The sequence below is a fragment of the Corvus moneduloides genome, chromosome 1 (genome assembly GCF_009650955.1).
Source record: "Corvus moneduloides isolate bCorMon1 chromosome 1, bCorMon1.pri, whole genome shotgun sequence".
Taxonomy (NCBI): domain Eukaryota; kingdom Metazoa; phylum Chordata; class Aves; order Passeriformes; family Corvidae; genus Corvus; species Corvus moneduloides.
Window position 1 is genome coordinate 17,718,200 of NC_045476.1, and position 24,038 is coordinate 17,742,237.

At 39.6% G+C, this 24,038-nt stretch overlaps 1 protein-coding gene across 2 annotated transcripts in view; it reads right to left on the reverse strand.

Annotated features, from left to right (window-relative positions):
- SVIL (supervillin) overlaps positions 1 to 24,038 on the reverse strand; it is a 134,485-nt gene that overhangs the window by 107,734 nt on the left and 2,713 nt on the right. The window contains exons 2-3 of one of the 2 annotated variants that reach the window (XM_032100684.1): positions 22,228 to 22,292; positions 20,893 to 20,974 (exon numbers count right to left, since the gene is read on the reverse strand). The exons of the other annotated variant lie outside the window; for it this stretch is intronic. The gene's annotated coding sequence lies outside the window, so the exon portion shown is untranslated. The remainder of the gene's footprint in view (positions 1 to 20,892; positions 20,975 to 22,227; positions 22,293 to 24,038) is intronic. 2 annotated transcript variants of the gene reach the window in all.

Consider the following 24,038-nt stretch of genomic DNA (forward strand, 5'->3'; position numbering starts at 1 on the left):
CACTTGTGTATTGGAACAAGAGAGGGAAGAGAGGGGTGCTGCAGTTTTGAAGGACTGCAGATTTGAAGCCTGTCAAGCCTACCCTTTTAAAGGAACCTTGAATAACTGGTGTGAGTTGAAATATCTTGACAGAGTGGTTTGGAGTATTTTATATATATATATGCCTGTGTCACTATATTCTACAGATCTTTCATAGTGTCAGGAGTCTTATGAGAAGTTTTGGCAAGAACACATGACAAGAAAAACATAAGACCTGACAAATACAGAGCACCTACCAGGAAACATTTGAGATTGAAATCAAAATGTGAGGGCTGGAAATTGAATACTAATCTTTTCAAGACTGACCTTGGTTGCAACTTTTTGCGCTCTGTCTGCAGTTCATCTGAGAAATGCCTGGAAAGCCACTTGAACTGTATGTCTGATAACCCCTGCATTTTGAGAGTTCAGAACAAAAGCAGGAAAAGACACTCCAAATACTAATTTTTTCCTTTCTGATGGACTCTGTTTTATTACACAACAGACAGATCCCGGAATTAGTCAGTACACCATGAAGAAAAGACAGACCTGAAAATATCCTTTGGATACTTGGTATTATGAACTAGAAAGAAGGGCTAGTGGGTAATCATCTCTGTTTAGCCACAAAGATCCATCATTTTTAATTCAGGAGAATAATCACACTTCTTGTAGACAAATATTCTTCTAGGTGCAGGGGAAATCAACATTTGGGCTGATTTAACACTTGACAGCTGAACCAAGAAAGACTGTCACTATGTGCACTTCTGCTCTGCAAGAATCTGCAGTGATCCATCAGGTTGTTGGCTAGGCTGGCTACAGGACACCTACGCCACCTTCTTTTCTTCAAGATAAGCCTCCTAGTTCCTGATCTCTTACATACAGAACAGATTTTGAAGAGTTTCACTGAAACGGAAGGTTTCAACTTAAGGTTGTGTCTCTCCAATCAGAAAAGGACAGGAAAAGAAAAGAAATTTTAGGGTATTTTATTTGTTGCCTAATGACTTACATCACATCAGTTTTGCAAAGCCATCACCTTCTCAGGCTCTTGCCCAACCAAATGAAGGCTAACACCACAGAGATGTTTTGATAAAGCCCCATTCTGCGAAGCCTTGGTACGTTTTCATTTCTTACAGAAAAAAAAATGCAGCCTGGAAGAACCTGGGTAAGAGGTAGAAGAGTGCATTATCTTTCCTGTGAAGCCAGGAATCCTCACAGAGAGTTCAATTAAACCAGAGTCTAGCAGCTCCTTCACACTATCTCAGCTGAGGTGTTATCCTTCTTAATGCTCCAGAGGCATGTTACACAACATACTGGGCAGCAGCCAAGTGCAAGGGAGATTTTCAGACTGCTGGTTTTCCTTTTACTATGTCCCCTCCCACTTCCACCTCACCAAAAAGAAAGGCCACAAAGATGTTCATCAGTCCAGGTCTCTTGAACACTCAGAATATCACTTAAGAACAGCAAAATTCCACTCTATGCCTGCACTTACCCTCTACATTGGTGCAAGCCTGTAAACTCTTAACATGCCATGTTCTTCCATTTTTCTGAGGCATTTCAGAAAACTCTACAGGTTAAAGTGTGTTATCCTGAGTAACAGGATGCAGGCACTTTTGTTTGTAGTCAGTTCTCACAGAAAATATTCAAGAGCTCAGATTCACTCTACTGGGGTATTTCTGCCATCTTACTTAAATTGTCATTTGCGATGTGATCTGCCCCAGTCAGCAGGACTCTCCCTCCTTCAGTGCATTTCCCTCCCAGTTCACCTCCCATAACACTGCTGTAGTGTGACCATCTGCTCTAGTGCCCCTGCCCAACAATATCTGCAGAAAAAACCTGCTTTTGCACATTCCAGATGTTTAAAGACATGACGTATATTGAGAACTGAAGAAGACCCACTGAGGAAAGAGTCTCTACAAGTATCATGACAGAATCATAATTGACTGTGCTTCCCTCAACACCCAAAAGTGAAGCCGCCCACCTGGAAGTTACCAGCTCAGTGCTCAGGAAGCTGACACCTACTCTAAAAATAATAGATGCGTGTGCAATTCTCCCACCATGCCCTTAATAGGCACAGTGCACAAGCTAAGGATGATTCCTGTAAATACACTGCCATATAGAAATATATCTGAACCAAAAAGTCATGGTATTGCAATGAGAGATGAATGTTTGAGGTGCATGCTGGAGCAACTGACTGTGCACATTCACACCTACCACATCAAAGTACTCCTACTGATACTTGTCTAATATTCGTTAGGCAAGGAGAATTAAAAGTAGGAAGCTCAAGAAAGTCCTTTAGCCAAGAAAGTCACAAGACACTTTAATGTTAAGTTTTTTCCATATTAACAGGCTACAGTTTCTCTTAGAATCTGGTTTCAAAGTTGATGAAATAGGATTCTGCAAGAAACTCTATACCACAGCACAGAAGTTCCCATCATACACTGACCTCTAGTGTAAGAAAGACTCAAAACATCAGAAGACTCTTCGAAGACTTAGGAAAGTTATCTTTTTTTTTCCCCAGAACTCTGAAGAATGTTTTCATGCAATAAAACAGACTAAGTCAGGAGGGCCTCCCAAGATTACTCTCAATTGTTTAACAAAACTGGAGCATGGGTTAAAGAACCTACAGAACTTAAATTGTTCTACGGATGTGAAGTTACTGCTGTGTTTACATAAAGTAATTTACATCAAAGCTGCATTTAACTTCTTTGAAACCAGCTGGATTTAACACCTACGCATTCTGAGTGTACAGATTTGTTTCCTAACTACAGTTTTACAAAGCTAAATTAAAAAACATTTAAAGTAGAAACACTCAGCTTGGGCAAGTCCTGTATCAGGCAGATCACAATTAGATCACCCCAGATTCTGCATAAGACTTTCAAAGCGCCTGTGGACAGGGCCAGTGACTCAGATGTACTTCCTGTAGCCAGCACTGAAGCATGAAATTTGCTGGAAATGCAATACAGAAATCACTCCCTGAAGATACAGCGCTCACAGAGGTACATGGGGGTGGCCTCTGAGCCCAGGCAGACTGGGGTGAGAGAGTGGTTTGAATCAGCAGCTTTTGAAGAAGGTAAAAACACAGCCAATCAACACTAAACAAAAAAACACAAACAAAAAAATTAAGTTACTTTCAAAAACTGTTTCAAACAAAAATGGTTTCCCCACAACTTTTAAGATTAAATAATCTGCATTTTGTTATGAGCTAACTAGAGTTTTATGACAAGAATTACTTAATTACAGCACAGCAAATTCTAAGAGAACAGAACAATTGAAATGGATGCCCAAATTATTTAGGCATGTATGCCACTTCTGTCCACTCCCTATGCACCTGCCTCTGGACAACAAACCCCAGAGACGCTCCCTTTACTTCAGACCATTTCTCACACCTCCTTTAAAAGCAAGGAATCATTCAGAAGCTGTTTCCAAGTGAAATGATATTTTCAGTGTGAGCAAGCTTTCCCAAGTCTGCCATATGTGGTTATGTTGGAACAAGAGCTTTTACATGCACTCTAGAGTAGGAGCTCTTATAAACTATCTTTTGAAGAAGATTTTAAAAGCCTCAAAAATAATAAATTCAAAAAGAGTTAAGCACACCATGAAAACAGCCATCATAATGTATGAAGGACGTGTACAGAAGTCATCTCAGAGGTAGATGTTGGAAACTGAGTTCAGACCACCTAAAGGAAGTCCTTTATATTTGCAGTCCCAGATGTGAGTCTGTGAAGATAAACTAGAAAGTGAGGACCAAATTTTTAATACTGGTTTCTAGCTGTGAGTACCAGAACTCAATAAACCCTTATCTGTAATGACAATATGTGAAAGAGAGCTTTAAATCACTTTAAAAACCCACTACTTAATGATGTGTTTAAACCTACAGAGTTTCAGACCACTTCTGAATACATGCAAGTCACTAGGAAGGCAACTATTAATATCTGCCCCTTGCCTTCTGCACAGCAGTGAGCTTTTTACCAGACCAACACCTGAGTTCCCCCTCAACATAAGTTGTGACCTTTGTCCTGACTCTGATTTTTGAATATTCTGTATCCTGCAATCTAAAACTAGCAGCCTTTCTGTCAGACCAAGGTGAAAGCACCAAGTGTACAGGTTGTAATGAAGTACAGCACCTTTCATGCAATTTGGTAGTCACTCTAGAAGAACAAGGACTTCTAGGTTCTGGCCCAGAATGCTTCAAGTCAAATCTTACCCAGAAGAATTGCTTTTGTTTCCTTTTCTCTATCACACTTATTTTACAGCCAAGAACTCTTACTGCACCTATAGCATGGAGACAAACAGCAGCACTCGGGATTTACAAGGATATCAGTTCCCAAGTAAGATCATTTCAGGCAGAGTTATGAATAAGATTCATGTTTTAATATGAGAAATCCTGCTTTAAGACACTTGGCCACACTTTGTTTCCAATACAAGGAAGCCAACTCAGACACCTACTTACCTCACATGCAGCCCGAACACCAGTCAAACAAGAAACTACACTGAGAAATCCTCTTAAGTTTATTAGAAATCCCTTTAGAGCTTGACTTTATGCTAAACTCTAATTTCTATCCAGAAAACAGTTTGCCACCAACTAGGAAAGCACAATACCACTCTCCTAGCTCCAAGGGAGGAACAGTTGAGGCACAGAGCACACCAAACCTCTGAGTAAATGACTGGAGAAGTGTGTGAGTGAGCTCCAACAGCTTGCACAAAAGATCCTTCCCATTGTATTTGACAGAATGTGTTCTTCCAACTATTTTTTTCTCTAAATTCTTGTATTTAATTAAATGCATGTGGTGAGGGGAATGACTTTGAGAACAGAGATGTGCACCAGTAAACAGATGTTCCACATTTGTCCTGTCACATGAACCTTGTGGCTAACACCCAAACTTTAAAAGCCTAAAAAGCCTCCTACATAAAAATCCACATGATATATTTGTTCCTAGAAGAACATCAGACAACATATTGGATTGCTGGAGACAGGTTTGTCCAATACTATCCTTCTTTTAAAAAAAAAAAGAACCAAACCAAACCAAAACCAAAAAACCCACCTGCAACAATCTTTCTTTGATTTCAAGAAATAAAAGTAAAAAAAGCAACCAAACAAAGAAACCAACAAGACACAGAAATTAAGACAAAACTTGTCAGAGCGAGGAGAAAGCCCTTCAAATTGAATTAACTAAAGGGTATTGTTTAAAGAAAATGCACATATATTACTTACAATCACATCCAGAATATTTTTTGGCTTTTTCTAAAGAAACTTTAAAAAGACAGAAGTTTTCTAAAGAAACTTTAAAAAGACAGCTTCATAACCAGCACAGAGCTCCAAAATCTTCACTCAAAAAAGTTTCCTAGTTTCTTTCTTCCCAAATGAATTCAAACAGAAAAATAGAGGATAGAAATTGATGCCAGAATACATGACATAAGCCCTCATACCCTTCCTTTCAGCACTGCTTTCATAATGTACATAGCTCAAAATACTGTGCATCCAGAAATTTGTGTGCATCCAGCAATTTGTGTGCCCAGGACTGGTGAAATGCTCCACTCTAAATTCTGTATTAGGCCATTGATGAAGCATCAGCTGCAGATTGTGACCAAGTGATTTTTTTACCGAATTGGCAGTATAATACCATGTAATGATTTGTTTCAGGCACTAATTCCTGAGCTATCTTTATTAAAGGGCAGCAGTCCTTAAACAGAAATGTGCTGTAGTTGACGGATCACTATCAATAAAAAAAATCACATTTCTAAGGGAAAGTTAGCCCAAGTTAATTATGAATTCCTCATGGAATGCACCCAGCTTACACCTGAAGATCTACAGCTATGACCAGTTCAGTATGTTTGGATTTTGGAACACACTAGAAAGCATCTATTAATAGAAAGTGCACACTAGAAAGCAACTATTAATTCATACGTCAGTATTTGCAAACAAACAATAAATTCAAGTAGAGTAAATGTAAAGCCACTTCCTACCAGGGCCTGCATTTGACAGACCTGTGGTCAGCACCCTGTATAACACAAGAGAGGTTTCAGTTTCTTGCTGACAGATGCTTGTGTGACCTTGGTGAAGTCACCAGGGTTGGTCTGTGGCTCCATGGCAATCTCCCCCAGCTGCTGGCTGCCAGATTCCCACTCATCTCCCTTTCCTGCTCCACAACATTTTTGACCCTGCACTGACTCATTTCAGACCAGCAACCATAAAAAAAATTCATTTGCTCTCATACATATTAAACACAGATGATTCAGTGCGGGGTCAGGAGAGCAGAGTGGGGCAAAGGGGGATGCTGGTACATGTGAGTGAGAACATGGTAGCCAGCCCCCATAACCCAGCTCCCAGTCCATCACTTAAGATAAAAAGAACTCTTCAATTTCACAGGGGTCTGGTGAGCATAAATAATAAAAGGTTTAAAAAACACTGAGATTCATATTAACTCACTGGAGCAATTTTTTAGATTATTTGTCTAAGAAAGGGATTTTTTTCCACAAACACCCATTTTGGTATCTTTGGCTTCCATCACTCAAATTTCTAAGTTCTATAGGGACTTTGAGTCAGAGACTTAGTGAAGTAAAATAAAGCTTACAGACGGATCTGTGCTGATGCAGAGACTACAGGACAGGTCTGTTTTGCAGGAAGCTCCACTACAAGGGAGGTAAAAGGGAACAGGCACAGAACGGGCCTTCCCACGCAAGATCACCATTTGCTGCTGTTTCTTTCTGTGATTCCTTGTGTATCTGGGTGTGGAGCATTATACAGCTTTACCTGGACAAGTACAAATTCCTGTATCAGAAGTATGCATAGTGCTTTATTGCAATTAGACAAATTCTTAGCACAAAAAAAGAAAAAGAAAGAAAGAAAAAAAAAGGCAAGACAGTCTTGAGGACGTTCCCATGTTCCCTAGATAAGGTGTCCCCAAAAGATGAAACTCGTTTCTCCTCTCTCAAAAAATGGAGGAGATACAGTCCATTCTTAAGGCACCCCAAAGTGAAGCTACAGCTGCCTATGATCTCCAGAGTGCTGGCTGTATCTCTACTGCTGTTTGGCACTGGCTGTCTCAAAGACCAGGCAGGACAAGCCATTAGGATGAAGTCCATCAACTCCATGGCTGAACACCTCAGCCATCTCTCTCCTCTAATACCCATGTTCTGGGGAGCATTTTTTTCTAGTGCAACTGTTGTATTCTTCCTAGTGCTTCTGTTGGCACAGGTGTCTTAGGTAGGAGAATTAGATGAGATATATGGGATCAGAACAGAGATGTGTTAATAGTACCAAAGCAGAAGCAAAAATGTCACAGCAAGGCTCTCTTTATTACCACAATTAGAATACAGAAGAGAGAAAGTATTTAGCAATATATATTATCTAGCAGAGTAAGTAGCAAAAACCTGACTGAACATTTAAAGGCTATTTTGAATAGATTACTAAAGTGACCTGTTGGAAACACAGCTATATTGGTAAAGAAATTCAGCACATATCTAACAATAAGTTTACTTCTTAATGCATACTTTGTACAGCTTTGCCATGTATTGCCTCACACATACTTTAAACAATTAAGTATTAACATTTACCCCTCTGCAAAACCTTAAGTAGCCTCTGGAGCCCTTAGTCTCCTTGTTTGTTTTATGAAATCACATCACAAATAATCCAGTCTTATTCACAAGCAAAGCTCTGGAATTTTACTCACTTAGTAGACTACATAATTGTGGTAGAGATCCTCTTGGCTGTGGGGTTTGCATAGTTCCCTTCTAACTGTCTCTGCCATTAAAAAGTTTACGTGGATTAATAGTTTACTTATGGACTTAGGTTCTTTTGGTTTAAGGCAACCATCTGAAATTATAACCTAAGCCTTAGATCAGAGCAATTTTGTGGTGAATTCATTGTAGCCAACAGCAGTCTTGTTAGTCAGTAATACAGCTGTGAATACTGTATGTAGAATACAGTAGTCTGAATTTACTGGAAGCAATGACACTACCATTCAATTTGCCAGTTTTGCACCAACCTATGCAGAATATACCTATGCTGTTGGCAGGGTAGTGAATAAAGAGTGGGGAGAAAAAGCAAGCATGATACACAGACCTTGTAAAGTTATGCCTGTTTTTTACAACACAAGAAGCACTTATGGTAAGACTTTACATTTTCAGAGTGAAGTAGTCTGTCTGTGCTGACAAATTCAGTTTTGAAAACAGAAGCAAGTACCGTAAGTCAGAACACCAGGAAGGCTGGAAGAGCCACAGTTTGATTGCTTTGCACATCTAGTTGTTAACAGCAAGAAGCTTCCAGCAAAACAAGTGACAGAAGAACAACTTTGCCTCATGTAACTCCTGGGAAAGCAGGGCTGTGATTCTCACAGCATGCTTACTGTGATTCCCACCTGGAGGCCTTATCACTGCTGGCAAGCTCAGCCAGCAGTCCTCTCCTCCACCACACAGCTGGGAAGGCATCCCAACAAGCACAGCCCTCCCTGCTCCACACACTTGAGAAACTGCAGAGCAGAGACACCAGCACATCCTGCCCTGCACGGGGGGTGTCCTCTCACTTTTCCCCGGCTCCATGGAAATTCCTAACCTATCTGTCTAGGGCAGATGGTCAGTTTGCCAGTTAGCCAGCAGCTGGCAAGTGCTTTTCTGAAACATACACAGTGGGTACATTTTCTTTTTTTTTAATTGAGTTTTAGACAACCATGTTTCACTTTAAATGACAGAGTGAGGTGGTTTTTTAAGGCTGGTATTAAGACAATGAAAAGCTAAACACAGTGTAGAAAGGCAATTCCCTCTCAGCCAGGTAAGCTGCTGTGCTAATGCAAAAAGTAACTATTTGAATCATTGATGAAATTCATCTAAGTTCAAATGAATTTCCCTACTTACAGGTGAAAAAAGAGCAGGAAAAAAAATCCCAAACCAATGCTCACAGCACAACACAAACAAACAGATTAAAACTTCAGGGTTTACAGCATACCTGGGAATCAACTCTTGTCTTCAGTATCTTCCCTGCTGTATAGAGAGTATGTGCTGTAAAACACCCACTTCATGTATCAGCCAACTGGCAGACCCAAGTGTGCTGGGTTTGTGTTATCTCAGTGACTTCTAACCTGCACTTGCTGAGCCAGGCTTTGTTTAGAAATTGGGGCTATGCTATTTGCAGCGTGCACTCCTGCTGAGAGTCACCTCTGACACGGTGTGCAAGTGTGCAAGTAACAGCAGTGAGAACCTCTTCTGACAGAACCCCCCCGGACAGAGACAGTGGCCAGAAACACAGACTATAGTTAGAGCTTCAGTCATGAGTTCAGAGGGCAAATCACATTGCTTGAGCTCTCACAGGCACACTCACTCCTTAATCTGCAGCTTGAATTCCTTCCACATATCAATTAGCTAAACCAGAATAAAAGCAAAGCACTAGCTGCAGGAACTACCTCATCCCACAAATCCAATTTTAAAAAAGTGCTGCAACTGCCACATGTTCTAGACAGTATGAGTGTGGGTATCCCAGTGACAGGGAGTCCAAGTTTTACCCAGATCCCTGTATACACTTGACTGCACACTCAAATAACTTCAGCAAAGTTGACCAAGATACACCTGGCTAAGAGAAGATTCCTTTTGTATCTGTAAACCAGCTGCCATTAATTCAAGTCACAGTCATCCATCATGAAATCATACCCTAACACAGGGAAACACCGATGTCTAATGAGACTTGCAGTCAATTGCCTACAAAGCTGTTTATCTGAGCAAGAACAATTACAACTTCCAAAATTTTCCCATAAACCCCTAGAAATGGAGCACAACTGTAATGAAATAAATGCCAATTTTAGCCAAAATGAAATAAGATCTTAGATTTAAAGGTTTCATTATTTAATAGCTCCTTAACAACTGAAGTGTGACATCAGAGATGGTTCCATTACAATGTCTCTCTTAGCTCCTTTGGCAGGGGCATCAATTATGTAGGATACCTTCTGAAAGAGCTGCAAAACCAAATTATAATGTTCTTAGTCTTGTTGAGTAGCAACACTCATGAAAGAGATATTTTATTAGCATGTAAACCCATGTCTCCTGCCAATCTAACAGTACTATGGAGCAGATTTCCACACAGGCTTATTAGATTGTCTTCCAAGTTCTCAAAATGAATTTTTGAAACATTTCTTCAGACTCAGAGACATTAGCATGTTCTGACTTCATAACAATAGCAGTTTTTTCCTTTAGTACACACATTCAATTATGTAGATTACAGTTCTTAACAACCTCTTCAAAAAACTCCATACATTCAAGAATTCATTATTACAAGGTGAATTTTATTTTCTTAGATTCCCTCACTTTTCTGACTCACTTTTCTGCCATGTTATCTCTTTATTGTGATTTAAGTCCATGGCATTCCCAGTACATAAGTTTCAGTGTTCATACCAAGCACTAAGGTCTAGAGAGCCATTCCTTCAAGCCAGTCTGTTCTCTTTCTCCAAAGCAAATCAGCTTTCACTTGGTTTCATCAATTTTGATACTTTACTGTCTCCCTTAAATATATGAGAAATACTGAAAGTCAGATGCATCAATTAATCTCTAGAACATTTACAAACACGATCTGGGGCACTTTTTAAGTAAGGAACTGCTCAGTTTCCGTTTAAATTAAGTTACTCCAAAGCCATTTAGCAGCATAAAGTATTCACTGCTTTACAGATGCTGAACTTCTAACATGCCAGGAAGTGGAGGGATCACAACTGTTTACTACGGGACCATGGAGGAAGAGACTTGCTGCATTCAGGGACAGAGACAGAGTCAACAGCAGTGTCACCTCTGAAATTCTAGTTCATCACAAAAACCACTTACAGCTTTGAACTTGCCAGCACTTGTCCAAACAGAGACAGGTGTCCATTTCTGCAGTTCAAGAATTGAGGGGGGAAAAAATCTTTCAAAAGACAGTTCTACATGTAATAGTTGTAAAATTTTGAAAATCAAGTATTTCAAATTAGTCTGCAAGAGTTTTGTTGGGGGTTTTTTACCCTCACTGGGCCTTTACCTACAGAGACAAAATCTCTCTATTGAGACACTATCATTCACATAACTCATGCTCTCCTTCCAAACTCACACTACTTCCCCGCGCTGGCAAAATGATTGAGTGTTGCACAAACCAAAAAATGGCATATTAAAATGTGCATGCCTCTTTTTTTGGCCAGAAAAGACAGATAATGCATATATGGCTGAAGGAGAAGATTTGGTGAAGGTCAAGCAAAGGTTGAAGTGCTAAATGAGAATTTAAGCTGTGCAGACTCATAATAAAAGAGTAGTCCCTTAAAATATACCTACTTTCCATCAGCCCTTTCCCTAAAGATAATAAGAGGCTTTCCTCATCTTTTCTACAGGCATCCTCCTGGTCAGGTTATTATGCATCACCCATTATGCACAAGCACATCATCCAACTCCAATAGAAAACAAGTTATTTCAGCTGATGGGACTATTTGGATCAACTGGATGTGGCCAGTGTCTAGCAATGAAGTCTTTGGAGCAAGTTAAGGAGGAACACACACCGAAGAAACTTCCCAAACACCCAAGAATCAACTAATGATAGAAACAAGACCATAAAATCCAAAATAGAAACAGTTGAATTTCCTACCAAAGACAACAGTCACTGCTAACTACAGTCTCTAGAAAGGCCAGATTCAGAAATAGAAGGAACATTAAACATTTGGTTTCCTCAGACAAGGCAGAAAGACATGACTAATGATGCATGATCCTTAACCAGTAGGTCGTGCACTGGCCCATTCAGATCATCTCTTTACAATGGATTCAAGACATCCCTCATGTTTAGATTTCTCTCCTGAAATTCAGCATCTTGTGACAGCATGAGTGAAAACAACTCCCTTATTAATGGAATTAATTTCATTAAAAATAAATTCAATAAATATAAGAATTCCAAAAGGTAAAAAAATACATATTTTTCAAACAAAATAACATAATGAGGGACATTTTGGATTCATGTAGCCCATTGCACTTCCATTCACCTATGTGAATTTTCAAAAATGCTCTGTTAGTGACCAGACTGGAGAACAGAGGAGCTCTTACAGAACTATAATGGTCCTCTGATCTGCAGCACCTCAAAGCATCTCAAGCTTCCTCGATAACAACTGAGATTGCTTCAGTGAGCAATTACAGAATAAGACTGAAGACTTGCCTATACATGAGAGTGAGAGCTGTAGTTCCAAGGTCTTGGAAATGAGTACCACACAAGAAAGAAACAAAGCAATGGCAGTAGACAAGATGAAGCAAGACTCTGAAGACACTCTGAAACATAACAGTGAATCTTGTGAATCAGGTGCACACATAAATACGTCCTTTTTCTAAACAACAGCACTGAATACAGAAGCTATTAAGAAGATTAAAAAAAACCAAACCAAAACAAAAACCAAATATTAAACAAAATACTCAGGTTGCCACGAACAACCAAATAAAATCAGATCTTGCGCTCAAAGATCAAAGTATATAATTTAAATAGAATGAATGTAATCGATGGTGCAAACAACCCTGGAGAAAATACAAAGTAATATTTTTGAGCATAATTTGAACAGTCCCAGCTAAGTTTCAGAAGCACATTTCAGGATAAGGCTCCTCCATGTCACATCTATTAAGTTAAACATGCTGGTGCTGTGAGACATAAAAAATAGCACTTAAACAACAGAATGCTGCAAGCAGTGGTCAGCTAACAAACCCTGCAGCTCAGCTGAGCAGTGAGAGCACCTCTGTTAACAATTAACATGGCAAAATCTCTGAACAACATGGACTTTGCTATGGAGATACATTAACTTTGAATCTAAATCTCAGATCTGAACTATGCAGTATTTTGGATAATAAGATCACCAGACAATAATGTTAAAAAAAAAAAATCTAATGAGAATATTTTCAAGGACACTCCTCAAAAGAGTGTCCTCTTCAAAACCTGTGAAGAGGTTCATTTACACAAGTAAAGTTCAAGGCAATCAAGCAGTTGCACTCTGCTCATTGCCAGATGGCTCTGAAATTTATTTCATCTACCTCTAATGCAGTACACCCTCTCACATCTGGAGCTTAACACAGTCATGAGTCTCTCCACACACTGGATGTGCATCTACTGCCAGAATGAAGTGTGAAATCAAATCATTTTGTTTTGGTGGTTTGTTGTTTGGTTTTTCTTTTTTTCTTTAACTCAAATACTTCAATAATTTATAATGAGAAAAAGTTTTGTTAAGATGTAAAAGAGGATAAGATATATGAATTAGCCTGGAGAATATACTGATACTACAGCACAGCCTCCTCTAAAACACTGGAGCAATTCAACACCTGCAGCAAGCAATGGAGCCAGCTCAGGTGTCCTTTCTAAACGAAGCCCAGCAATAATCTGGAGATCTTGGTCTGGGAGAGGATGTCTTCGGACACAAGACTCCCGTACTGTGAGGAAGGTGTGCAGGGCCAGTGGCCAGCAGCCAGTTTACCAAGCTGCACCTGGGATGCCACAAAGTCAGCAGGCAGAAGCATTAGTTTTGACAAATTCAGCTGGCACTTCCTAGGAAGCCAGGGCACTTGGAACTGACCATCCACCAAGCTGTTCTGTTAAATCCAATTACTTTGTTTCAAGCCAGTGTTTATAAATGACCAGCTTGTACCCTATATTAAAGTGGTTTTGAGACATTAAAAAATCCTGGAGTTTATGCAAGTTGTCATAATTATTTTGTGGCCAAATATGCACTGGTGGCACTATTGAGCAGTTACAGAAAAGGCTAGGAATCAGATCATTGCTGGGAACGTTTCCAACCAGACACTTGTATCCTGCTAACTCAAATAAGAAACTTATCTTCCTTGTGCCAAAGTAAATTCCCAGTTGCAAAACTAGGTGAAAAAGCAGGCTTTCACTGGTGATCACAAGCCAAAGCCATCAAGTTCAATAGCATGTATTACTCTCTAGTAAACCTTTAAGTACCCAGCGCAGGTTTAACAAAGCTTCCCAGAACTTCCTATGTTGTTTGCATTGACCCATGTATAGTTATTTCAAATCTCCTTACTCCTTAGCATTTCTTCCCGATTCTCTTTAATTTTCTCCACCAGTACAAAGAGACATGCTGTCACCATGACTATTCTAACCCCAGAATTCTGTAACTCAGGCAATCTTTAAAAGATGCTGGACGGTCTCACAGCATTTTTACAATCTGATGAACAGTAAAGCATCTGCAATTTTAGATTAGTAAGAGTCATACACAGTTACAATCCAACAGAGCCAAGCAACTGCAATCATTTCAGGCCTCTCCCAGCTGCAACCTTCCCTGGGAAGTCTAAAGCTTCCTTTACACAAACAACATGTAAAAACATAGTGTGGCATGAGCTACTAACACAAAGGAAAAAAAAATCCAATTCCAGCATTTTAAGCTTCAAATAAACACTATTTCAGTGTTCCATTTGAAAGCTTTTAATTTGTCAAATCAGAACTGAGAGGTGCCATCAGAAAACTCATGTTCATCCACGGATCCATCTTAGGCAAAGTGAACTGTGCAGAGAACATACTTTCTGTCCAGTCTGACACTGTCCCCTCTGTGCCAGCTCCCACATGCATTGGAGGTCTGATACCTTCCTTGGTTCACTAACAGCAGACACTGATGTGCTGACCCAGCAACCAGAACCTGAGATAAAGCAGCTTACAAAGTTGAAGGAGTGGACTAGAGCCACCCCAGAATAATCAGTACATGCATACAGCTGGGAGCAGGAAGGAAAGAGGGAAATGGGAGGAGTAAAGAGCTGTTAGAGTCATAAAATTTCATCCCCAAAAATGGCATTATTGCAAGGCCACAGACATTAAGGGTTGTTCTGCAAACCGTGATACAGGTTTCAAAGCTCATTAAAACTGTCTCTAGAACAAAGTTTTCAGAGTAGGGTTTCAGTGGGAGAAGAGGAATAATTTCTTTAGGTTAAAAGAGTCTGCCCCTTCTGCAGAAGGGTTCTGAGGCTCCACAGAGCAGCTTCAATATCCTGTGCACGGAATACTTGATAATACTGTAATAATATTGTAAATAGTATTTACAGTAAAAGTCTGCAAACTAAACAGCCGTTGGAACATAAACCACAGTTGAAAGGGCAGCTAATACTGAGGCTACTGCAAGGGAAAAGTCCCAAATCCCAAGGAAGCAGATATGCAAACCATGACTTCCAGAAGCAAGGGAGGAAGTCGAGGGTGGGACACCAGGAGGATGCTGCTAGGGCTGGGTCCCAGAAGCCTTGGTGTATGCAGCATGAGACAGTGTTAACACTGTTTGTGAGAAGCATGCATTTATTTTGTGCACATCCTTCCAGCACAGAAAGTTATGCCTGACCAGAAAGGAAAGTTAATTTGGCCTAGTTTAGCAAATTCTTAAAACTCTGCCAAAGCATTGTCCAGATGACACAAGACATAGCTACTGGCAAGTTGCTGCTCTCAGAAATTACAGACTTTCAACAAGTTGTTTAACCTCTCTGTTATTTTTAGCTTGTAGAAAGAGCAATGGCTACATAGGTAGAGCATAAAGGCAAGAATTGTTCAGGCTTGGGGAAATCAGACTCTAGACACACCATGACAGATGTCCTGCCTTAAATAGCAGCAGTAACGTTCCAGTACTTGAGAACCTAGCTAACACTCCAAAATAGTAGAAACTATAAAACATTGATGAAGATATGACAAATCTGTTTCAAACAAGTAGCCTGCACTGCAAAAAAAAAAAACCAACCCAAACCAAAAACAAACACTTTTATCACTGCTAGCTTATGTGATTTGCTACATCCCCACCCATTGTCCTTTCTTCTGTCATTAATAAAATAAAAAGAATGTGCTGTGTAATTTGAGTTCTACTCTTGATAGTGTATTTGAAAGGAACAAACACTAAGGATGCAGTTCTTAGTTAAGAAAGGGTTTTACTTCACATGCAGTTTGATCATATCTTGCATATCAAATCCAGAACAGGGATTTTAAAAAAGAAAAGAAAAAAAAAAAAAGAGGTTGATAAGACCATATCATAAAGGCAAAGACTGAAAAAGACTAGCGTAAAGAAAAGGAGGGATGCTCAGTGAAGTCATAGAAGCAATTTTTCCAGTCACCTGAACCTGAAGCTCCCAGCCTGTAGTACACATGACATGCTAGAGGTGTACAAGTCACACTGACATTGCACACAGGTGTTCCAAGGAGCTCACACAAGCACAGCATGTCCGTGTGTTTGTGTGTTCACTGAGTGACACTGCTCCCGGAGCTGCCCCACCACCAAAGGCAATTTCTGCACCAAAGGTTGCAGAAACCCTAACAAAGCAACTCATCAAACACATTGCTGTATTTAACACAGGGATCATGTTCAGTTGCTGCAACTGTCAGACTTGAGGGGGTAAAAATAATTGAGCAATAAAGATGGTCTCAGGCTTGTAGGCATTTGAGAAGTATCCAAGCCCCAGCAGCATGCACAGCGACTACAAGTGACTGGAAACATTTGAGCAAGTGATCTTCTGTTTATCAAAAGAAAAGCATTTCTTAGAGCAGCTCTCCAGAGGCCACACGAAAAAAAACTAGAACATTCTGCACATTTAATACACAAAACTAATGACTGTTTTACAAGAGTTAGAAGTTTTCCGCAATAAGAATTTGTGGTTTCCTGTGCAAGGAAGAATGCCAATTCATACCAACGTGCTCATGGAAAAAGATTTTCAGGGCTTCCTTAAGAAACAAACCTCTGTAACACGAAGATTACTTGCTTTGTTTCAGAGGTGACTGGCATGACTCTAAGTTCTCATATTGGTCTTTGCATAAGAAACATTTAATGAAGTAACATTTGTCTTATTGGAAGGACACTGTCTTCATTTGTATGTTACTCTATGAATCTCTCAAGTCATCATAATTTTTGAAGGCAGTAATGAAGGTGCTCCTTTTCTTCATTGCATTTGGAAAGATCTTTCAGCTGAAGTGCAGCACAAAACCACTCTCATTCCCAGCTTCCTTACTTCACACACATATATGGGCCTTTTGGGGTTTTGCTTTTGATGTCAGCAGCTCCTTGCTGGCAAGCACCTCCTGGAAGTCTAGAAAAAGCATGTTCAACCAAATACTGCTTTAAAGATTTCTTTTAAAAGGCTACTAGGTCCTCTAACAGTAGGTCAGATGAAACAAAATCACTGGTAACTTCTTTTTCACAGCTCTCTATCTCTTACTGTAAGGCAGGTTAGGTTCCCAAACCAGGCCATGGAAATTTATATCTCACCTGGAATGCTTCATCTGCCTTCTCCCTGCCCACACAAATCCCTTCAAGTTATCTGTGGCTGTACTATCCCAGCAGGGTACACCACACAGTGCATTTCAGATATGAAGTTTATTACAGAAGCATAAGCTGAGCATTCCCCTCTTAAACCACAAGTTTTAAGAGCCTGAAATGCATCCCTAGCAGTAGTTAGCTATGCTATAGTTTGCTTTTATTAATGTAAGCCCTAGAAAATTGTTTAGCTGGGTTCAGTGCCACTTAAATTCAAAGTTCATTTTATTCAATGCAATTTAATTGCAAGCTAAAAGAATTAAACTTCCATTCTATACCAGGAATCCATATAAACAACTCAGTTCCATACACCAGGCTTTTTCTTGCAGTAGGAAGCCACAATTTGTTGCCAACCCACAAAAACAGTATAAAAATAGGTATTTGCATGCAAGTTGTCAAGTCAGGCATGCAACAAATATTATGAGACAAGACAAACAAGTGTATTTCAGGAAAAACAAATCCTTTGTCTGTCAACTATTGGCACTCTGCAATGCAACAGGAAGGAAGAGGACAGGCACAAGGGAGAGCATCCAGAAAAGGCTTGGTGCAATCCCACGGTCAGGGTGTTTACAGAGTTCTGGAGAGTCTTTACTCTCTGAGCTTTGCAAGGGTCAAGTTTTGTACAAACTCCTTTGAAGTAATATTTGTCACAGCATATACTTCAAACCACAAATGACAGAATACTCTGACTAAAGTAGTTTAAGCCTAAAGCCAACAGCGTGATCTAAACAGGAATACCTCAGCTAAGTAGTTTTGTGGAGTAAGGTGGGAGAAGAAGAAGCAGTACTGGTACTTTTCAGCAGTTAACACCTAAATGCTGATTACAGATGAGAGCACAGCCTCGCTGCAGCACACAAACAAGGCAAAGCATCCAGAACACAAGGAGTTCTAACAGGCAACCCTAATGACAGAGCCTAACTAAGCCAGATCCTTACTGACACATATTACCTCATTAAATACATTGTTTTCTTTTTGTAAGTTTGTTCCTTGTTGCAACTTTTGCTTAAGCAAACTTCTTTCAAAGCCTTGAATCTTTCCAGTGATAGCGACGATTTTGTCTAAGTGGTCTCTGGGGAGCCGTGCACATGGCTGATACACTAAACATAGGGCAGAGACTTGAGCCACACAACCTGTGAGATAACAGGCACCCAAACTCATCAGTGTGTAGGACAACCCACACTAAGAGCTGCAATGACCACTCTGGAGAGAAATAACTAAGTGCCAAAGTTAAAGATCATAACTCTTATAAACTTGCAGCTTAGTGAAGAAGCTCTATCTGCCACTGCTCTATTTCTGTCTTTAAATTGATACATACTGAAATTTTTAGTCATAGAGAGCAGAGGAAGAGTCAGTGGAGTAAGGCAGGCACAACAGCACTTACCACTAGCTGAGCAAAGGGAATCATTAACAACAGCAAAAGGAAACAAAGGGGGAAGGGATTAATTCAAGCTATATTTTCAGAACAGCAATTTTTCTGCTGCTGGAAATGCTGCTCTCCTGTGCAATCAACAAGGTCTCCTCCTCCACTAAGCCTTACAATTTTCAGCTTTCCTGGAGTTGGAAGGTATTACATAGACAGACATGTCTTTAAATTGGCTGGGAAGCCAATTTAAGTTTAGAAGAAACTTTAAAATAAGTATTTTTCCCTGTACAGGATGGAGCAAATTTAAGCCAAGTTAAAAACACTGGCAGAATGTTTCGAAAGAAAGAAAGAAAGAAAGAAAGAAAGAAAGAGAAAGAAAGAGAAAGAAAGAAAGAAAAAGAAAGAAACAAAGAAAGAAAGAGAGAGAGAAAGAAAAAGAAAGAGAGAGAAAGAAAGAGAAAGAAAGAGAAAGAAAGAGAAAGAAAGAAAGAAAGAAAGAAAGAAAGAAAGAAAGAAAGAAAGAAAGAAAGAAAGAAAGAAAGAAAGAAAGAAAGAGACACCTGACGAAAAGCTTTCTCAAATGCTCTATTTCTATACCTTCCCAAAACTCCCACCACCTTCATTAAAAACAGTCTTTGGAGGTGGGTGAGAGGATAATCCCTTCTTTTTTCCCCTCTATTATTTTAAACATGTTTAAGCAATTTAAGGCCATTTAAAGTCTTTTCACTTCACTTCCCACCACCTTCTATGTGAAAGAAATATTTATTTCTCCTAAAGCCTTCAATAATTGAGCACTGCTTATTAATCAGATACTGTCTTCCTCCTCTGTTCAACTGAGGAAAAACCAACACTTCCTTACTTTCTTACTTCTCAAAATCCACTTCTCCCAACTCCTCTATGTCCATTCCCTAAACTCGTTCCAAAGGGGTTATGAATTAATCAGCAGCACTTAAAAAAAAAAAAAATGTTAAGATGCTCTCCCTAACCTTCCCTGTGACACAAGTTTCTCCTCCATTCCCTACCTCTCTCTCCATGCCCTCAGTATCACACTCAGTTGTCTTCCTCTGTTTTTGAAGTGTGGTCAATCTGCTGTTCTGAAAGAGAGCTCCTATTTCCTGTTTTCTAAAGAACTGTTCATACATGTAGTTATTAAATCCAGAACACACATTCATTTCTACATTTTCTGGGTTAACTAGACATTTTAATCTAATATCCATGACTCTGCTGAGCTAACAGAAGTATGTATCTAGTATGATCACTTCACACTATAACCCTGTATTTCTGCTATGTATTTCAGACAAATAATGATTTAGTGCTCCAACACTGACTTTGAAAAATTAACTTTCCAGAAAACAAGTGCAAGCATCTATCCATAGACAGTGTTCCAACTTCTTTTAAGACACCAGCATTAGAATGGAAAACTTCAAACTCTCAGCTATTTGGAGATATGAAAAACAGATCCTGAAACATGCTTCCTTAAATCAAGAGACTTTTTTTACAGCTTTGCTTTTGTTTTTACAGGTCAAGGCTCTATTATGAAGCCAGAGTCATCCTAGCATACTTTAGGTAGTGTTGATGTTTAACATGAACATGAAAGCCACAATGAGCAAGGATAGAGCAGGCCTGGTGAAAGGGTGGGGAAAATAGAAATATATTTACAGTCACCTGGACATTTCCTCTCTGAATAATAGGGTATTCAGGCCAGTTAAAATGGGTGACTTGGACCCTGGGGCAGAGGCAGCCTTTTCTGCTATCAGGAGCAAGAATGCACAAGTCATTCCCTTCCAATCTCCTTCACCATGAAATGAATAGCAAAACCATAAAAAAATCTAATTTACATTCTTCAAATACAAAGTGCATTAAATATGATTTGAAGCAAATACCTGATTTATCCCCTTGTATGGGAGTATGGAATACTAATTAATGGCACCCGCTCAAGCCTCTGAAAACTTTGCTTTATCACTCTCTTTAGCAATCTCTTGCAGCAACCAAGGATACACTCCTCCTCACCCAAAGTTTCAAACTGACATTGTAGAATAGGTTAAATGGTTAGAATAGTAACTTTAGTCATTAAGAGAATTACCTCCTTTTTCCAAAGGTGCTTGAATTTACTCTTTTAACTTCTGTATCTCCAGGCAGATAGCTATGGATTCAAAGCTGCAGGTAAGAGTTCAGTCGCACAAAACATTTTCCAGACACTTCCTATCACTTTCTCAGAAGGGACAGCAGGCTGGAAAAGGCAGGTCTCAGCCTGTGGTTCCTCACCTGGACTCACCACTCTCTGCGGATACAAGACACTGAAGAGCCCCTGTTCTTTCCTTGACATCCAGTCTGAGCAGTGCTGCCACTGAAACAAAAGTTCCCAGATTCAACAAACAAAAGGGGTGGCTGACAAGAGAGCACAGGATGCCTTGTTAAACTGAACATTGTTCAGAGAAATGGTTAAACAAATGAGCTGTTGACATGGCTTTAAGGCACACCTTTTTGTAACCCAGTTCTTTCAGATTAGTTACTGCTACAATCTGTGGGTGTATATAGATATATGTAAACACAGTTGTATTTCATATTTGTTTCAAATCTACTAAACAACGATTTTTATGCAATCTCTTCAGCTAGTGACAAAGAAAACTTCTAACAACTTCGATATAGTAAGAATAGTCTACTTTTGTTTTAAGTCCATTTGAAGCAGGAGAGGGGCTCGCAGCACCTAACATTTAACAAGAAGTCAATTTTATCTCCACTAATACTTAACACCAGAGAAACAAATGCAGCTACAGTTGCCTGTATTAAGCAGCTGGCAAGCTCAGAGATGGAAAAGTTGCAGAACAGCTGGGGAATGTGAGACCCTTTTGAACAGGCTGCTATATGATCCAAAATAATGGTACATGTTTACACACAACACAATGGCAGCAACAGCCAAATGCAGGTCTGGTGAATGGACTACAGCTGCTCCTTCCCTCACACAAGGCACAGTGAGCAGATAAAAAGGAGCTCATATTCATGAAATACGGCTTTCATCTTAAAAGGCAGCAGTCTGATCTCCAAAATAGACAGCTGACCCTCCAACTGGACTAAACCGTTCAAGATTCTGTTTTAGAAGCAACCCTCCGAAACAAGTCTGGATTAGGGTCACAGAGCTTTCCAAGCTGCTGCTACTTTACCACCAACAGTTTCCAACAATGTGTTACTCAGACTAACAGGTTGCCATCTAACTCACAACAAACCTTCTCTCGTGACAGTATTTTCCAGCTAGCATTAGGAAGACAGACATTTACAAACTCTTAATATAGACTCTGACTACACAGAAGTTAGCTATCCACTTCAGAGGAAGACATTCAGAATGCTAGAAAGGAAGGTTTGAATAAACATAGACTATTTTACATCTTTTTTACACTGGTGTTGCACATCAGTGTAAAAGTAAGTTGGCAGCTGAAGACAGCACATCCAACTAGCACATCACCTAGACAGAGGGGTGGACCTTATTTCGTGCCTGCTTATGCAATAACTGATAGCATGTTGCAAGGAGCACTCGCTTGTTTCACAATTGCCATCTGAAGACAACATAACTTTGTACGTGACCTTGTACAAAAATTGCATCACCTTATTTCAAGAGATCTTCCCAGTTTTCAAGTCTCAGAAGCACAGTATCAGCAGTAGCATCTGTCCTGCCCAAGACAAACCACGATTAATTAGTGCTAAGGAACTGGCTATTAATTTATATCATAACCATACCAGTCCTAATTATGCCAGGCAACAAAACAGAGTTAGTAATGGAATGTTTCGACTCGTATCTTGATTAAAGCTAGTGTAACTCAGAAGAAATATTTTTTGACTGAGTGAAGCCAACAGCATTGAAAGACCTCCACTTCTGCTTCCTCTGCCTGTAGCCAATAATGTTACAATCCCAGTCAGGAGCTACTCAGAATAGGATGGTTAAAACTGGACAAAGACAGCTGTCATAGCAACAATAACAGATGCAGACACAATTTTTAACTTCCTTTGCTTTTCAAAGAAAAATGCCACTAACAGCCATCATAGAAAGCAGGATCTTGAAATACGGGGTATAAGTCTACCTTGTAACTAAGGGGACTCTGCTAATGGCAAGCATGTCTCTGAGCACACTTAAGCAACAAAATGACACATCTGTACACTTCAATTTCAGACTTCAGATAAAGAAGTCTTTCTAGTGAAATTAATTTGTGAATTAAGCCACATTTCTAAGGAAATTCCCCATTCCAATAAAGACGGACATTAAGTTGAGCCTTGAATCATACTCACAGAAAAGATGCTTCTTGTACCAAAACCAATACTATGTCAAGTACCCTTCCTGCAGTAGAAGAAGTGACAGGCACACTACCTTCAAATCCTACCATCTGTAAAGGTAAGAGCAGAGATTTGCTTTTCCTGCTGCACTGACACTACACAAACGCAAGTGCTGCCATGTTGTGGCAGTGGGAGCAATGGTTTGTATCCCCAAGGGACCTCAGTGAGCTCCAGAGCCCCATTTGCACCAGGAGCTTTTTCTCCAGGGTTTGGAACCACTTCTGCTACCCAGACTTATCCAGTTTTGAGCACATCCGACTACTCTAGTGCCTCTAAAATCTTGTTCTCAAAATAAAAAATTAAGAATGGAAGCTTAAAACGTTGCAGGATGGTGGGATGAGTTATTACCTCAGTGAAGCTTAGCACAGCTCAGCAAACAGATGATGCTTAACAATTACAGGTAATGCACTGACAGTCAACCCACCAAAGCAAATGATATGGGAATGATCTAGACCATCCATGAGATGCACTGAACCTCTCCCAAATTATTCTCTGTACTTATCGTAATGGATCACTCTTTCAACCAAGCTCACAAAAATAACCAAAAAACAAGCCCATATTTTAAAACCCACAAAAGAACCAAAGAACTCTAGTTTCTTATCAACTAGTCGCCACTGAATTAATTACTGCTTTAAATGAGAAGATATTTATCTTAAAACTCCAATACTGTACTTAGCAGGTACAGACAAAATAAGCGTACTTAGAAATCATTCTTTGGTTCCACTCTCTTCCTTTGTAGCCAAATCACATACTGTAATTTCTATTCAATTAAAAGAATAAGGATTTGTGTGTGCATGAATGGGAGTGAGTTTCTGTATTTCTGAGAAGTTTTTTTAACGTGCATTTTACCTGTGGATATAAACTTGGGTATTTCACAAAACAATTACCACCATTATTTGCCACAGAAGTACTAAGAAAACAAATCTTCTAATAGCTTATTCCTGATTTTACTGTAACTGCCCACAGAGGTTGTTTTAGAAATTGTTATGAGGTATATCTACACCAAAGTGTACTTGCCATAACAAAGATTTCCCTCCATGTAGATCTGACAGCCATGTCCCAACAGGCTCCAGATCGTTCATACACAT